Here is a 13,263-nt window from a genome sequence, read left to right as displayed (position 1 = left end):
ACAAACAAACAAGAACCTCGCAACCAACGCGATAAAGTGGTTGTCAATCCCTTCACGGTAACTTGCGAAAGTGAGATCTGATAGAGATAATAAGATAAGATAAATATTTTTGGTATTTTTATGATATAGATTGAAAAGTGAAGATGCAAATAAAAGTAGATTGGAAACTTATATGATAAAAGATAGACCCGGGGGCCATAGGTTTCACTATGGCTTCTCTCAAGATAGCATAAGTATTACGGTGGGTGAACAAATTACTGTCGACAATTGATAGAAAAGTGCATAGTTATGAGATTATCTAGGCATGATCATGTATATAGGCATCACGTCTGCAACAAGTAGACCGAAATGATTCTGCATCTACTACTATTACTCCACACATCGACCGACTCCTGCCTGCATCTAGAGTATTAAGTTCATAAGAAGAGAGTAACGCATTAAGCAAGATGGCATGATGTAGAGGGATAAACTCAAACAATATGATATAAACCCCATCTTTTTATCCTTGATGGCAACAATACAATACGTGCCTTGCTGCCCCTGCTATCACTGGGAAAGGACACCGCAAGATTGAACCCAAAGCTAAGCACTTCTCCCATTGCAAGAAAGATCAATCTAGTAGGCCAAACCAAACTGATAATTCGAAGAGACTTGCAAAGATAACCAATCATACATAAAATAATTCAGAGGAGATTCAAATATTTCTTATAGATAAACTTGATCATAAACCCACAATTCATCGGATCTTGACAAACACACCGCAAAAAGAGTTACATCAAATAGATCTCCAAAAAGATCGAGGAGAACTTTGTATTGAGATTCAAAGAGAGAGAAGAAGCCATCTAGCTAATAACTATGGACCCGAAGGTCTATGGTAAACTACTCACAACTCATCGGAGAGGCCTTGGTGATGATGTAGAGGCCCTCCATGGTCGATTCCCCCTCTGGAGGAGCGCCGGCGAAGGCTCCAAGATGGGATCTCGCGGATACAGAAGGTTACGACGATGGAAATAGTTTTTTGTGGTGCTCCTAGATGTTTTTGGGGTACGTAGATATATATAGGCGAAGGAGGTAGGTCAGGGGAGCCACGAGGGGCCCACGAGGATAGGGGGCGCGGCTACCCCCCTATGGCACGCCCTCCTGCCTCGTGGCCGCCTCGGCTGCTTCTTGACGTCCACTCCAAGTTTTCTGGATTGCGTTTATTCCAAAAAGATCGCTCCCGAAGGTTTCACTCCTTTTGGACTCCGTTTGATATTTTCTTCGAAACACTGAAATAGGCAAAAAAACAACAATTCGGGTTGGGCCTCCGGTTAGTAGGTTAGTCCCAAAAATGATATAAAAATGTAAAGTAAAGCCAATAAACATCCAAAATGGGTAATATAATAGCATGGAACAATCGAAAATTGTAGATACATTGGAGACGTATCAAGCATCCCCAAGCTTAATTCCTGCTCATTCTCGAGTAGGTAAATGATAAAAACAGAATTTTTGATGTTGAATGCTACCTAGCATATTTCTCAATGTAATTTTCTTTATTATGGCATGAATGTTCAGATCCAAATGATTCAACATAAAAATTCATAAAACGTAAAAATAGTAATAGTTCAAGCATACTAACAACTAATCATGTCTAATCAAAATAGCATAGCCAAAGAAAGCTCATCCCTACAAAATCATATAGTTAGGCCATGCTTCATTTTCATCACACAAAATACTCCCATCATGCACAACCCCGGTTCCAGCCAAGCAATTGGTTCATACTTTTTAATGACCTTTAGCTTTTCAACTCTTACGCAATACATAAGCGCAAGCCATGGACATAGCACTATATGTGGAATAGGGTGGTGGTTGTGTAGACAAAAAGGGAGAAGATAGTCTCACATCAACTAGGCATATCAACGGGCTATGGAGATGCCCATTAATAGATATCAATATGAGTGAGTAGGGATTGCCATGCAACGGATGCACTAGAGCTATAAATGCATGAAAGCTCAACAAAAGAAACTAAGTGGGTGTGCATCCAACTTGCTTGCTCACGAAGACCTAGGGCATTTTGAGGAAGCCCATCATTGGAATATACAAGCCAAGTTCTATAATGGAAAATTCCCGCTAGTATATGAAAGTGACAACATAGGAGACTCTCTATCATGAAGATCATGGTGCTACTTTGAAGCACAAGTGTGGAAAAAGGATAGTAACATTGTCCCTTCTCTCTTTTCTCTCATTGTTTTTATTTGGTGGGCTTCTTTGGCCTATTTTTTCCTTTTTTTTATTTGGGCTTCTTTGGCCTCTTTTATTTTTATAAAGTTTGAAGTCTCATCCTGACTTGTGGGGGAATCATAGTCTTCATCATCCTTTCCTCACTTGGGACAATGCTCTAATAATGAATATCATCACACTTTTATTGATTTACAACTCAAGAATTACAACTCAATACTTAGAACAAAATATGACTACGTGAATGCCTCCGGCGGTGTACCGGGATATGCAATGAACCAAGAGTGACATGTATGAAAAAATATGAAGGTGGCCTTGCCACAAATACAATGTCAACTACATGATCATGCAAAGAGCAATATGACAATGATGGGGCGTGTCATAATAAACGGAACAGTGTAAATATATCTCGGAATGGCTATGAAATGCCATAATAGGTAGGTATGGTGGCTATTTTGAGGAAGGTAAATGGTGGGTGCATGATACCGGCGAAAGTTGCGCTGCATAATAGAGGCTAGCAATGGTGGAAGGGTGAGAGTGCGTATAATCCATGGACTCACATTAGTCATAAAGAACTCATATACTTATTGCAAAAGTTTACTTGACCTCGAAGCAAAGTACTACTACGCATGCTCCTAGGGGAAGGGTTGGTAGGAGTTAACCATCGCGCGATCCCGACCTCCACACATAAGGAAGACAATTAAAAGAGCACTCCATGCAACAAATTTGTCACACAACTTTTACCATATGTGCATGCTACGGGACTAGCCAACCTTAACACAAGTATTTCTCAATTTTGTAATTACCCAACCAGCATGACTCTAACATTACCACCTTTATATCTCAAAACAATTATCAAGCATCAAATTGATCATAGTGTTTAATGCACTTTCTATGATAGTTTTTATTATACCCAACTTGGATGTCCATCATTCTAGGACCAATTTTATAACCATAGCAAATACCATGCTGTTCTAAAAGACTCTCAAAATAATATAAGTGAAGCATGAAAGATCAACAATTTCTACAAAATTAATCCACCGTCGTGCTCTAAAAAGATATAAGTGAAGCACTAGAGCAAAAAAATTGTCTAGCTCAAAAGATATAAGTGAAGCACATAGAGTATTATAATAAATTCCAAATCATGTGTGTCTCTCCCAAAAGGTGTGTACAGCAAGGATGATTGTGGTAGACTAAAAAGCAAAGACTCATATCATACAAGACGCTCCAAGCAAAACACATATCATGTGGCGAATAAAAATATAGCTCCAAGTAAAGTTACCGATAGACGAAGACAAAAGAGGGGATGCCTTCCCGTACATCCCCAAGCTTAGGCTTTTGGTTGTCCTAGGATTATCTTGGGGTTCCATGGGCATCCCCAAACTTAGGCTTTTGCCACTCCTTATTCCATAGCCCATCAAATCTTTACCCAAAACTTGAAAACTTCACAACACAAAACTCAACATGAAATCTCATAAGCTCCGTTAGTGCAAGAAAGAAAAACCACCACTTAAGGTACTGTAATGAACTCATTCTTTATTTATATTGGTTTTAAACCTACTGTATTCCAACTTCTCCATCGTTCATACCCCCTGAAACTAGCCATAGATGCATCAAAAAAAGCAAACAACACGCGAAAAACAGAATCTGTCAAAAACAGAACAGTCTGTAGCAATATGTAACTTTCGAATAATTCTGGAACTCAAAAACTCCTACAAAAATAGAAAGTCCTGGTAAATGTGTCTATTGATCTACTGAAAAAAGAATCAACTAAAAATCATGTTCCTGTGATTTATTAAAATTATTCTCGTGCATGCAGAAGTTTCTGTTTTTCAGCAGAATCAAATTAACTATCACCGTAGGTTATCCTATAGGTTCTACTTGGCACAAACACTAATTAAAACATAAAACCACATCTAAACAGAGTCTAGATGAATTATTTATTACTAAACAGAAGCAAAAATCAAGAAATAAAAATAAAATTGGGTTGCCTCCCAACAAGCGCTATCGTTTAACGCCCCTAGCTAGGCATAAAAGCGAGAATAGATCTAAGTATTGTCATCTTTGGTATTCAATTCATAAGTGGCTTGCATAATAGATTCATAAGGTAATTTGACTTTCTTTCTAGGAAAGTGTTCCATGCCTTTCCTTAATGGAAATTGGAATCTAATATTCCCCTCCTTCATATCAATAATTGCACCAATCGTTCTAAGGAAAGGTCTACCAAGAATAATAGGACATGAAAAATGGCAATCTATATCAAGAACGATGAAATCTACGGGCACATAATTCCTATTTGAAACAATAAGAACATCATAACCTTTTATACATTTTCCTGCATTCGTGTGACAAGCATGCCGTTTTTTTGTGTGTGGGAGTCGTTGGGATTTAAATCATAATCGTGTCATGTGGCTTTAGTTGTAAGACTATCCACAGTGGTGCCGAAATAATGCAGCCTTAGTCACCTTACCTGTCTCCACGTAGTACGTTGGGTCCCACCAGCCAGAGGGTGAAACAAACAAATTAATAAGAAAAAATAAAAGTGCCAGCGGTGTATCTTACCTCACACATCTTGCTACTGCTCGGGAACACTATCCAATTGATCCCTCTGTTCGCTCACATGCTATTTTAAGTGAATCCTTATTATAACATGCACACAATTTTGGGCACTTGTGTTCAACCTAAGTCAGTGTGCCACCGTATCTCGTACTTACTACTCCCTCCGTCTAGGTATAATAAGTCACGTTAGAAGGTGCAGCGGGACCAAGGTGCGTGCATGCGCGCGCGCGCGTGTGTGTTTGTGTGTGTGTGTGTGTGTGTGTGTGTGTGTGTGTGTGTGTGTGTGTGTGTGTGTTTAACGGCATGTGTGTGTTAGAGAGAGCGACAGATCGACCTACTCCTGCAGAGAGATGGTGTGTAGTGTATGATTTTAGCCGCGCGAGTTGGTGCATTCTCTCATTTCCAGGCGTGTCCGGTAGGGACAGGCGGACAACTGCCACGCCCGCTCTTGACCAGCCTGGCCCACCCAAAGCCCCTCCATCGCCTGCGCGCGCTTCCTGCCCGAAACGGTCAGCGCCGCTCCAAAGAATCGGTGTTGCATTCATGCCCGGGCAGAGCGGACGCGACCTCTCACTAGCGCAAGAGTGATGGTTGCTTCGTCCGTCCAACTTACTGCTGGGTCTATGTGATTTGACGGCTCATTGGTCTTTATTACTGAGGTGGTAGAACTATTGGATGTCCCACTCTTTCGGCGAAAGGAGGTACTACTAGATTACAATTTTCTCCATTCTTACAGCGGAGGAGTGAAAGAGCAGTGAAAACAAGCAGGCTCAGTGATTACATGGCCCACCTAACACTATCACCATATTTTCTGGACAACGTGCGACATCTAACTCTTTACATAGTACTCCCTCCGTTCCTAAATACTACTAGATGAGTCCCCGCGCGTTGCTACGAAACGGTCGTATATCTCTCTGCATAAAATTATCGATTTCATAGAACTAAAAAAACCTATAACCGCATGACAAATGTGGTAGCCAAACTAAAAAAAACTCCCATCATCATGTAGATCATCCCACGTAAGGAAAAAAAAGATCAGCCAACTCCTACTACATAATGGGATTATATTTTTCTTTTTGACATGTTAATTGGACTTAAAAGCTCACTTACATGCATGCTACCGGTGCATGCTTGCGTGCAGACATGTTGATGTGATTTAAAACCCACTCACATGCATGCCACGATATTTCTGTATGCTTGCATGTGGCTTAGTGCGGAGCCTCTCAACATCTAGATTAGACGGCTATTATGGACTGATTTAGTTCATCTAACGGCTACATTAATTTTGATGATGTGGCTCAAGGAGAGGATAGTGAATTCCTAGTAGTGGGGGCTAGCTATTACTAGTAGATAAGTCTTTGTAGAGATTCCACTAGGTGAACTACATATGGAACAAAATGAATGAATCTACACTTAAAATGCATCTATATACATCCGCATGTGGGTCATGGTGAAATCTCTACAAAGATTTATATTTAGGAACGGAGGAAGTATTAGTATAGTACGTACTATAATTTATCAGCGAGATAAATTTGTACAATGCTATGAAGCTTCCAGCTTATGTTACATGTATCTTGCGTCCAAGGTTGCCCGTTGCAACATTTCATCAAACACAAAGGAGACTAACATGCATGCTATTGCATCTCAATGATTGACAGATCATAGCAAATATGTACTCCCTCCGTTCCAAATTAAGTGTCTCAACTTTATGCAAACTTTAGTACAAAGTTGTACTACTACTAAAGTTGACACTTATTTTGGAACAGAGGCTAAAGAAAAAAATGATCCATGCAGTCCCTAGCCCTTGAACCGTGAACCCTAACCAGGCTTCAATTTGCTGGCAACGTTCGAGCTTCCTAAGAAATGAAGTTTGCAACCTTTTGACCATCGGATCATTTTGTGCAGTTTCACAAAAATCGAGATGAGCATCCATGTGGCAAAGAAATTGAAGAAGCGTGATTAGAGTAAGATTACTGGGACTAGTTGATGAGACATAAACTCATCACAAATACAGTATGTACAAGCCAGTAGAGGTATGTGCGGGGCAAAGAAGTAGAGAAATATCCACATGGAGTGATGTGAGCAGCTGGAGCAATGGTGCAACCGACTGTAAAGGGAGTTGTACCTAAGGGACGTAGCTCAACCTTGAGGAGGGCGGCGGGAGGCAGCAACTGCCCACGTCACGGCAGTGAGCAAGGGACGAAGGCAACCTCACCGGCTTTGTGAGAGAGAACGGCGGGGACCCCTGATCGGGACATGCCGACAATGGGTTTTCGTCATCGGCGACGGCTACCGCATCTACACTAAGCATCCACCCCTTCCTCGGGATCTTAGAGATGTGGCCACAATTGTTTTGTGCGAGAAAGTGTGAAGAGAGCAACCCCAGCAAGCAAATGTGTAGGCTGGCCCGTCCTGACTATGTATATAGTGGAGTGGTTTCCTTTTCTCTCCATATGAACCTATCATATTGCGTACGTGCCACTGAAGAAAAAAACTTTATTTATAAATGATGCGGCACCTACTACTCGTTCTCTTATGACCTTGCGCTTGGCATCTCCAAAATATTAACCTTGCGATTGGATGTTCGCCTCTTCGGGAAGTCGAGCAATAATGGTAGTGCCATGTATATCGTTCTGGCTATATGAGACTGAATGAATTGTTGCACGTCCACCACGTGGGCAAGGGGCGAGGGGTGAGGGGAGTGCTACATACGAAGCAAAATGAGTGAATCTACACTCTAAAATACGTCTGTATACATCAGTGTTTGGAGTATGTACTGGTAGTTCATATTGAAATCTACTAAAGGACATATATATTCCAAACAATATGATATAATCTCTATAACGAAGGTAGTAGGGACGAGGAGTAAACGGAGGGAGTAGTAATTTTTTCTCCTCGTCCTGCGAGCCACCACGCGCATGGGCAAGGGAGCGGGCGTAAGGTGGACAGTACTAAGGGCATCTCCAAAAGTTTGTATGTTAGTTTGTTGGTAAAATATGCCATGTCATCACCCAACACCTTAACATACAACAACTCCAATGGATTGTATCTAGTTTGCCTAATAGGATGTGAGATAATAAATGAGGTGCTCTCTCATTCTACATTGGAGCTTGTGCAAGGGGTGTTGGTTCATGTACATACAACCTTTCTCTCTTCCTTCATTTATTGTATAAAACATCAACAAAAATCCTATGTGGCAAAGTCTACCAACAACTATCTTACAACCATTGGAGATGCCCTAAGCAAGCTTCACCTCATCCTGCGAGCCACCGCGCCCGTGGGCGGGGGAGACGGCGTACTAAGCAAGCTTCTCCTCGTTCTGCGAGTTGACGGGACACATCAAAAGTACTCCAGTGCATAGAGCCTTGCCTCTAAGGTAGGCCCCACATGGTTTGCCTCTTTTTTTAACATAACACGTCAAGTCACAATTTGTTTGTTCACCCGTGGTAGACGATCCTCCCTCCACCAAGTGGACAACCAGTACACATGCCAAATTACCATGTGGGCTGCCTTTTTCGTACAGAAATGAGCTCCACTGTGTACCCGCGCGGGTGTGGTTGGGAAAGAGACAGCAGTATGTGCGCCGTGCATGCACCTCTTCTCTTCGTGCACGTCCCCCACCTACGTGGGTGTGTGTGAGAGATACAAACCGCGTTTGTGAGTGTTTTTTGTTTTGGGGTGGGGGTGGTGGGGGTTGATTTTGTGAATGTATTTGTGAGAATATGTGTCGATGACATCTCAAACAAAATTTTGCATGCAATGTGTGTGAAATGGAGGCCTATCCATATCATATATAGAGGGTCACGCAATCCACTAGAAGAGAGGGAGGGGTCATAGATATCGATAGAGTCGAAGAGAGGATCAAGTGCGTGGGTGCGAGATCGATGAAGAGAGCCATCGAAATTGTGTGCGTGTGTGTGTGTGTGCAAGTCAAAGATATAGGGCGACTGACCTACCGGAACGTCAGAGGGCACATGTCAAGTTTGTGTGTGGCAGGGAGACATGACTAGAGCGCTCGATGTATCGTTGTGTGGGGGGGTAGGGGGTGGGGGAGGGGTAGGCAGAGGCCTAACTATAGAGGTAGAACGAGTCGTATATGTGTTGAGAAGGAGAGACCCAGCTATGTCTTGAGGGAGATCGGTCGACATCCATACATAACTGAAGGATGGGAAATATGATGGGACATGGAGAGAGAGAGAGAGGAGAGAGAGAGGGAGGGAGAGGGGTAGAGTGCTGGATGGGTGATGGAGTTGCTTCTCGAAGATGGTGGGAGAGGCCTACTAGACAAACTGAGGGTGGAACTGCAATGTTATCAATAAGAGTGGGGATGTGTTTCTGTGTGTGCCTGTGTGTGATAGATTTGTCGGGACGCATCCATGGATGATGAAGGGGAACCATGTGTTTGGTAAGCAAACCTAACTAGATCGGTAGATCAATTGTTGTTTGTCGGAGGCAGGGAGAGATATAACTAATGAGGTAGATCGATCGACGCATGGGTAAAAACGAGTTATAAGGACTTAGCTAGCTATATGTATAGCGAGAGATCGGTCGGTGTATGTCCATTTGTTCGAGGCAAATAAGGCCCAGCGAGACGGATAGACAGAGAGAATGGAGCTAGGAGGTGGTGTGAGAGGCCCAACTACTAGCTAGATAGGGCGAGGAGTGTGCGGTTGTGAGATCGATGAAAAGAGGGGCGAGAGTTTACACGTGTGTGTGACCGTATGAGAGACACGAGGCAAGGACGCATAAAGGAGGAGATTGAAGGTGCGTGTGTATCTTGTAGGCAGACATCGCTGGAGAGGTTTATCGATCGGGGTGTGTGTCGGAAAGGAGTTGTGGAGACTCTGGGAGAACAACCTAAAGAAAAAAATTAATGTGCCCGGTGGATAGAATGTCGAGGGAGGGAGAGGGCGAGGAGGGCGTGTGCATGCACGAGAGAAAGTTAGTGGTAGCTACAAAGGTTAGAGGATTGTGTGGGTGTAAGAGACTAACAAAGATCATAATTTGATATGAAAGCGGATTCATATATTTGAATAGGAGATCATAGTGTTTTAAACATATGCGTGCATGAATATAGTGGTGATACACGTGATGTGCACATGTTAAACTATAATGTGATAATGCATGGCGTTTGCAACTCACAGCTAAATGTCAAACAATCTAAACCATACTATACATCAAACAATCTCACATTTTATTTGAATTTGTGATAATGTGTGGCGTTTGCAGCTTACAACTAAATATCGAACAATCTAAACAATACTATATATCGAACATTCTCACATTTTATTTGAATTTGTGGTAATGTGTGGTGTTTGCAACTCACATCTAAATACTTGTAGGCATAGGGGGCGGGGCACCATACATAATGTGATAAACACATTATACATCCGAGACATGGTTTAGATTATGAAGATCTAGCTAGAGCTAGAAATGTAATGTGATTTGGAATCAACATAAAGTGGATTCAAAAAATCGATTTCGAGTTCATATAGTACACATAGTTCATATGTAACTCGAGACTAATCATGTGGTGTGATGTGAAGATAATACACAAACGATGGTTTAACTTGACAATAATGATGATTATAGATCTTATTAAAACAGAGAAACAAATTCAAATGCTTTGACTTCACAACAATCATTACTGTAGATCTTATTCAAATAGAGAAACGAATTCAAATTTAGTTCATATTGAAGCAGTAGTATATACGTTTGGAATGCACTAAAACGTTCATTTGAGTAGTAGGTTGCATGCATTATACACGTAGTGAAATATTTTAATTGAACATAACATGAATTCAAAGTTTTGAATGACATTTGTAGTCGGCATTGATTTGGTATAGTACACATTAGGCTTGTCCGGAAATTTCAACCCGCGCTTGTTAGCCCGAAATATTTAAGATATATCTTTGTCTCGCCGTGCTCCGACAACTCCCTCCATCTCAACCCGCGCCTTGCTATTCCGAAATTACAACGCGCGCGAAAACTCCCACCTCCTGTGAAATCCCGACACACAAAATGCCCGTGGTAGCCCTGAACCGAAAGAACCGCCTCAAATCGGTGGGGGTACTTTTGTAACTTACCCCACATTTCGGACAAGCGCGTCCCTAAGCCATGGTTCCCCACTGCCATCCCATCTGCCCACCCATTCGTACACCAAGGCCGCGAAAACCCGCGACGAAGCCCCACACCCTGCTCCGTCCGCCACCCAGCCGGAGCCTCTTCCCCGACGACGTCGTCCACAGCAACACCTCGACGTCCCTCATCCACCGTACGGGATGAGGATCCATCGTCGATCTCGTCGTCCCGCCGGTTCAGCCACCCCGTCCTCCACCTCGCAGGAGCTGCCCCGATGTTCCTGTCGTCTTTCGCGCCACCTCCATTCCCACACCGCCGTCTTCACCTGCACCACCGGAAGAGCATCATCATCACCGTTTCCTTGGATGAAGCTACGGCCTAATCGGCGCCACCAAAGAGGTTGTACACTAATCGCCGCATTTTCTTCTTGATTCAATCTCACAGTGCTGCCGACGCTCGGTCCCGAGCTGACACGGCGCGGCTCCATCCACGGCGGCATCGCCGGCCACTTCCTCCACGGTGCCGCTCCCTCGGCAGCGACGTCCACATCAGTAGGAGCTGCTGTTGCTTTAGCTCTCGCTCGCGCTGCTGCTCTGCTCTTGCTCTCGGTCCCCTGCCTGGTCTGCTCTTGTTATTTCTCTTGCTAGCGCTGCTGCTCTCGCTCTTGCTCTTGCTTGCGATGCTGCTCCGATTAGCTACACTTCGGTGGACTGAATCGACTTTTGGGTCAGACGATTTTCAGAGGGTGGGGGGCTCGCCGGGGTGAAGGAAGAACCAGCCGCGGCGGGGAGGGGGCTCGCCGGAGAGGTACCCTACTATCTATCTTAGGGTTTAGGGTGGGGGCGGTGGTCGCTAGTGGTGGCGGGGCAGTGGTGTGGGGATCACCGGAGAAAAAGCTCGGCACAGGGGGGTCCTAGAGGGATGGCCGGGGCAGCGGCGGACCGGCGGTGGGGAGTGTTTTCGAGGCGGGCGGGGTGGCGCACCGCCGGCCGCGGGCGGCGGGGGGCTACTGTTTGGCCGGTGGTGGCTGGCGGCTCAGGGGGGTGGAGGTTGAAGATGAACTGCAGGCCCTTGATTTCATATCCAATGGCTGGAAAATTGACTGACCAGAGAATAAAAAGTCACTCGACCGACATGTAGCATCACCTTGCTAGTGCGTTCAGTTTCGACAGCAAAATTCAGTTTCGACGGTTAAGTTCAGTTTTGACAGTTAAATTCAGTTTCGACAGTTAAGTTCAGAGATGAGCGGCTGATGTATTTTACATCTAGCACTTTGTGATTGTGTATTTTACGTCATGTATTGGAGATTCTATTAGAATTCCACTCAAGTTAACATTGTCTCTCTTGTCCTGCTTCAGCCTCGGCGTCGTACAACTCACCGGAGCTGCTCCAACGACGAAACCCTCCATCACAGCGGAGCAGTACCTCGGGCTCCATCTCCAGATGCCTAAGATCTTCTTCCCCTCCTCTGACAGCCAAGTCAGCCGGAGCATCCTCACCGGCCAACCCAATCACGCTGAGATCGACATGGCTTTGCCAAAGAGGTTGTACACTTGTTGCATCTCTTTTTTACTCTACATGTTATATATATTGTCCACTGAGCACACGTAGTAACTGGAAATACGATTATTTTATCCTACTATATGACAAGCAGTGAGGTACCAGGCAACTTAGCTTTCTGTGATGGACTCTCTTGAACACCATCATTATTTATCTCTGCGCGTTTGAGCTGTGCATTTGTCGATGGCCCTGGGAGTTGAGCTAGTAGGGCAGTGGCCTGGGTCCAAAGTAATAAAAGTAGCAAAAAAACATTTTTTAGTGTAGGCTTTTCCTTGCTCAAGCCTGCCTACTAGAATCGCCAGTGCTTGAAAGGAAAAGTGAATGAAAAACATAGGAATTGGGAAGTTTCCTATGGTACTACTATTCATGAATTTGGTTCAAAGGAATGGAGCAAAGGAAAACTGTAGGATTTGTTCCTTTAGTGTCTCCTTGAAAGAAAAAACGTAGGAATTTTAATTTTCACTTGTCCTCCTTTTCAAAGCACAAGACTAAGAGATAGTAGCATAATAGCATTATAACCGTACATTTTCTAGTGGTTTGACTTAATCTCACCATGCTTCTTTGCATCATGTGATCTTCCAATTGTTGTGAATCAAACACCCAGATTGGCAGAAATCCTGTGTTTTTAAATTCTCTGTTTTGCACGTGCATTCCTATCCTATTCTTGTCTATTTCCTATCCATGCATTGTTGGAATCCTCCAATTCAAACGAGCCCTTACAGAATTACTTTTCTTACAGATAGTTGTCAAAGAAAACATTGTGTGGTTTGTCCCGCTCCTGCTGCGCCATCGTCCACCCCAGCTCAGCTGCTCCAATGACAGAAGGGTCCAGCACGGTAGGGATCC

The sequence above is a fragment of the Triticum aestivum genome, chromosome 2B, assembly GCF_018294505.1.
Source record: "Triticum aestivum cultivar Chinese Spring chromosome 2B, IWGSC CS RefSeq v2.1, whole genome shotgun sequence".
Taxonomy (NCBI): Eukaryota; Viridiplantae; Streptophyta; class Magnoliopsida; order Poales; family Poaceae; genus Triticum; species Triticum aestivum.
Note: the sequence above shows the minus strand (reverse complement) of the source record.